Source organism: Gossypium hirsutum, unplaced genomic scaffold, assembly GCF_007990345.1.
Source record: "Gossypium hirsutum isolate 1008001.06 unplaced genomic scaffold, Gossypium_hirsutum_v2.1 scaffold_909, whole genome shotgun sequence".
Classification (NCBI taxonomy): Eukaryota; Viridiplantae; Streptophyta; class Magnoliopsida; order Malvales; family Malvaceae; genus Gossypium; species Gossypium hirsutum.
In genome coordinates, this window is record NW_024403333.1 from 10268 (window position 1) to 16043 (window position 5776).

At 37.4% G+C, this 5776-nt stretch overlaps 1 non-coding gene across 1 annotated transcript; it reads right to left on the reverse strand.

Annotated features, from left to right (window-relative positions):
• Positions 1–2553: 2553 nt before the first annotated feature.
• On the reverse strand, positions 2554–2659 carry LOC121227469 (small nucleolar RNA R71). The gene has a single exon (XR_005925072.1). It is a non-coding gene; the product is annotated as a small nucleolar RNA R71 (small nucleolar RNA).
• Positions 2660–5776: the final 3117 nt, after the last annotated feature.

Genomic DNA, 5776 nt, shown 5'->3' on the forward strand with positions numbered 1-5776 from the left:
TTTTAAACCTAAGCCTTATCCTTGTTCAGTGGGCTTTTATTAAATTATCTATACATTCATATCAGAATGAGCATGTTGGTTCGAGTGGTAAGGGAACTGGTGTGTTGGAGGTCCTGTGTTTGAATCCGTACGAGAGCATAGGTAAATGTTGGTTTGATTCTGTGATAAGATTTTTGGTGGAATTAAAAGTCTGTAGTGTTTAAGATTGAGGGGTTAGAGAGGAGGAAGTTGGGAGAATATGATATTATCCGATTTAATCTTATTCCTTTTCTTTTTCCAAAATTTTTTTCTCTCCTCCAAAATTCCCAAATTTTATTGTGTTCCTGTGTTTTTCTTCCAATCGAATTTTGCATCTTCCAGTCATGGTGTTTCGCTTCTTGGTTCTACCATTCGCTTTTGAAGGTAAATGTTGTGTTGGTAAATTAAGAGTTCTTTTGGTATTTTTTTTCTTTTTGGTAATCGAGTTAATTCAGTAAACTGTATTGGTAGGTGTTTTTATCCCATGCTCAGCACATTTATGGATGGTTTCTCCTTAGATTTGGTGAATTCGATGCTCATAATTCTTTAATTTCATATTTTATACTTATGTGAGCATAGGAGATTAAAAAGAGCGAGAAATAGGCCGAAAACGGAGAAAATAGACCCACATGGGAAATCAACATGGCCTAGACTTCCTCACATGGGTGTGTCACACGGCCGTGTCCCTTTGGTAGGATTCAAGCACGACTTCCACAAGTAGACTACACGTCCGTGCCTATTCAACAGCCTTGACCACCGGCTGGAGTAATCGCACACGGGCGTGTTCCTGTCGAGCCCAAGTATAACCCTATTCGAAAAAGGCTAATTTTGAGGGCTCTTAGGCATTCTAAAGCCTATTTAAACACCTTAGGAGGCACGTAGAAGGAGGACGTAGAGTAGGAAGCAAGGAATTACTCAAGGGAAGCCGATTGGTCCATCTCAGAAGCCGGACTTATCATCAAGACTGAAGATCTCCCTTCAATTTCCATCCAGTGGTTTTGGGTTTTCTTTATGTTTTGTATTCATTATTCTTCTGAGATGTTTTCTTCTATAATTATGAACTAAACCCCCTAAATGCCTAAGGGGAATGAAACCTAAGACAGATCTTGTTATTATTATCTGAATTGTATGATAAATATTTGACTTGTTCTTAATTATGTGTTCTTAATTCTGGTTTTAATCTTCTAGGATATTGATTCGAGTTAATGCTCTTATTCAGAGAAGGAATAGACCCTATCTAAGAGTAAATTTGTTATAATTAAGTGGAGTTGATTGCATGCCTAGAGATAGGGTGATAAGATTTTGTCGAATTAGGGTGAAACCTAATAAGGGGATCCATAGATCGAGTTAATGCAACACTAGGTGTTAATTAGAAAGAGATTTCAATTAATCAACCTAGGGTTAGACGTTATTAGTCTCGAGAGAGATAATAATATAACTTAGGGATTTCTACGGATCAAGTCAAATGAATAAATCGTTTGATTTAGAGTCAAATAACAAGTGAAGTCTAGGTGGATTTTTTGTTGGGTATTGTCTTAATCAATCGAATAATCCCAAAAGCTTTTCCCCAATTTCTCTCTCTGCACTCTTAGTTTAGTTAATTAATTTAGATAAACAAATCCCTCAATTTTTAGGCTAGATAATAAAAAGAAAGTAATTACTAGTAATCTTGGTTCCCTTGGGTTTGACAATCCGATCTTGCTAAAGCTATACTACTGTTCGATAGGTACACTTGCCTTCATCGTGATAATAGTTAGTTTTAAGAACGCTTAATTATAAATTTTTAAAACCTGTTGCGAATATCACGTACCAAGTTTTTGGCGCTGTTTCTGGGGATCTAAGATATTAGAAACACTCGATTTTTATTACTTTAGCCATTTTACTTTCATTGAAATTGAAATTTTTATTTTTATTTTCTTTTATAATCCTTCATTTATTTTCTTCTGACAGGTTTTTCTAGTTTATGGCCAAAAGAAATTCGTCAGTACCATTACTGTTTGATAGTGAGATCGATCGCATAGTTCACAGAAATTGAAGAGAAATAAGGCGAAGCTTACGATACACAGAGGAAGAGTAAGAGGAGGATACTTCAACCACAACAGAGGAGATGACTGAAAACCAAGAAAATCTGCTACCTCCTGCGATTGTTGTCAATCAAAATCCTACTCCGCGCACTATGTATGATTATGCTAAACCTTCTTTAACAGGAACTGAATCGAGCATAGTTAGACCTGCTGTAGCTGCAAATACTTTTGAACTGAAACCTAACACAATTCAAATGATATAGTAATTTGTTCAGTTTGATGGTTTGTAGGACGAAGATCCCATTACTCACTTGGCAAACTTTTTGGAACTATGTGATACATTTAAAATTAATGACATTTCTGATGACGCCATTCCCCTTCAGTTATTTCCTTTTTCGTTGAGAAACGAAGCTAAACAATGGTTGAATTCGTTACCACGAGGGTCAATTACTACTTGGGAATAAATGACCGAAAGTTTTTATTAAAATATTTTTCACCGGCTAAAATGGCTAAATTACGTAATTGTATCTCTTCTTTTGTGCAGATGGATTTAGAAACACTCTAGATGCATGGGAGAGATACAAGGACCTCTTAAGAAGATGCCCTCACCATGGGTTACCACTCTGGCTATAGATTCAAATGTTTCATAATGGCCTGAACCCTTCGACTCGAAAAATGGTTGACGCAGCTGCTGGCGGAACCATCAATAATAAGACACCTAAAGATGCTTATGAATTTATAGAAGAGATGTCACTGAAGAATTATCAGTGGCAAGTCATGAGAACAAAGCCAACGAAAACAGTCGGCGTTTATAACGTCGATTCGATCACCATGCTCTCTAATCAAGTAGAACTCTTGAACAAGAAAATTGTAACACCCCGTACCCGAGACCGTTGCCGAAGTCGAACACGAGGTGCTAACGGACTTAATTCCTTACTTAAACAGCTCATACAATTCATTTTTAAAATTTCCAGACGAGCTGGCTAACTGCATCACAGTCACTCTAAAAATCATATCTCGAGTTCTAAAATTCGAAATCCAATTCCGTAAATTTTTCCTGAAACTAGACTCATACATATATTTACTAATTTGTTTCTAGAATTTTTGGTTGGGCCAATTAGTACAGTTTATTAGTTAAATTCTCCCCTGTTTCAGCCATCTTCCTCTTTACATTCGGCCAAGAAGAACCAAAAATTCAAGATTTGTTTTCATCACCCTTCCTTTCCTTATTTTCATTACTTTTCCTTTTTATTTATTTATGTTATAAGATATAAGGCTACTAACTAATAATTAATACATATTATATGTATATAATCCCATCATGGCCGGCCACTACTTATCATAATGGAAATTTGACATGCAAACCCATCATTTTTATAACATGCATTAATAAGTCACTTCAACATTTGCCTAACACATTTCTAAATTTTCTCACATAAGTCCTATTTAATTATTTCGCATACAAATGACAAAAATTTAAGCATGAAACTTTCACACATGCCTTTTTCACATACAATAAACACAAAATTTAATGGTTAATTATTTTTACGACTCGGTTTTGTGGTCCCGAAACCACTTTCCGACTAAGGTCAAATTAGGGCTGTCACAATTCTCCCCCACTTTAAGAAATTTTCGTCCCCGAAAATCTTACCGGTAAATAGGTTTGGGTATCGTTCTTTCATAGAGTTCTCGGTTTCCCAAGTAGCTTCTTCGATCCCGTGTTTGAGCCATAACACCTTTACTAACGGAACCCTTTTGTTTCGCAACTCTTTCACTTCACGAGCTAGGATACGAATCGGTTCTTCTTCATAACTCATATCGGATTGAATTTCAACCTCGGAGGGATTAATTATGTGCGAAGGATCAGATCTGTAACGTCGAATCATCGAAACATGAAAAATGTTGTGAATCTTTTCGAGATCATGGGGTAAAATCAATCTATATGCCACTGGACCAACTCGTTCGGATATTTCATACGGCCCTATGAACCTCGGACTCAGTTTGCCCTTACGGCCAAATCTGAGTATCTTTTTCCAAGGTGAAACTTTATGAAACACTTTGTCTCCCACCTGATACTCAATATTTCTTCGTTTTAAATCCGCGTACGACTTCTGACGATCTGATGCTGCCTTTAGACTTTCACGAATTATTTTTACTTTCTGCTCGAAAATTTTACTTTCACCGAGCTCGGTCCAAAACAATGGTGTACGGCATTTACGAACGTACAAAGCCTCGTAAGGTGCCATCTTAATACTTGATTGAAAACTATTGTTGTAAGCAAATTCAATCAAAGGTAAATACCGCTCCCATGAACCACTAAACTCAAGGATGCAACATCTCAACATATCCTCGAGTATCTGAATTATCCGCTCGGATTGACCATCAGTCTGGGGATGAAAAGAGATGCTAAAATGCAACTTGGTACCCAAAGCTTCTTGCAATTTCTTCCAAAATCGCGATGTGAGTCTCGGATCTCTATCTGACACAATAGAAATTGGTACTCCATGTAACCTTACAATCTGGGATACATACATTTCAGCTAGCTTGCCAAGAGAATAATCTGTACGTACAGGGATAAAATGAGCCCACTTTGTCAGTCTATCAACAACAACCCAGATCGCATCTTTCTTGCTTGATGACAATGGCAATCCAGATACAAAATCTGTCATGACTCGATCCCACTTCCACCCGGGTATCATGATCGGCTGAAGTAATCCCGAAGGCACTTGGTGTTCCGCTTTCACTTGTTGACATATCAAACACTTCGAAACAAAGTCAGAAATGTCTCGTTTCATACCAGGCCACCAAAACTGACGTTTCAAATCATTGTACATTTTTGTACTACCGAGTGGATAGACATTCGGCTACTATGAGCCTCGCTCAAGTTCATCGAAATAAGTTCTGAATTTCTTGGAACACACAAACGACTTCTGAACCTAAAACAATCGTCATCATCAATTTGAAACTCTGATTCCCTATTCGAAACACATTCAGCCCGTTTTGCGACCAATTCATCATCGACTTTCTGAGCTTCACGAATTTGATGAATCAACAATGGTTTGGCCTTTGATTCTGCTACTAACACATTATCGGATAGAACAGACAAGTGTACATTCATTGTTTGTAAAGCAAACAGTGATTTACGACTTAAAGCATCCGCAACCACATTAGCCTTTCCCTGGTGATAGTCAATGACAAGCTCATAATCTTTTAAACAACTCGAGCCAACGTCTTTGTCGCAGATTCAAATCTCTTTGAGTCATCAAATATTTGAGACTTTTGTGATCGAAAATACATGGCACTTCTCACGAAATAAGTAATGTCGCCATATTTTCAAAGCGAATACGATGGCAGCTAATTCAAGATCATGGGTTGGATAATTTTTCTCATGTGGCTTCAATTGCCTCGACGCATAAGCTACAACTCGACCTTCTTGCATCAATACACAACCCAACCCAAGTAAGGATGCATCACTGTAAATGACAAACTCTTTTGCCTGATTCGGGCTGCACTAGTACTGGAGCTTCAGTCAAATAAGTTTTTAGTTGATCGAAACTTTTCTGACATTTTTCTGTCCATTCAAACTTAACATCTTTCTGAAGTAGTTTCGTCATTGGTGTGGCTATCATCGAGAAACCCTTTACAAAATCGTCTGTAGTAACCGGCAAGTCCCAAAAAGCTCCGAACCTCAGTAATATTTCTCAGAGCCTTCCAGTTAAGTATGGCTGAAATTT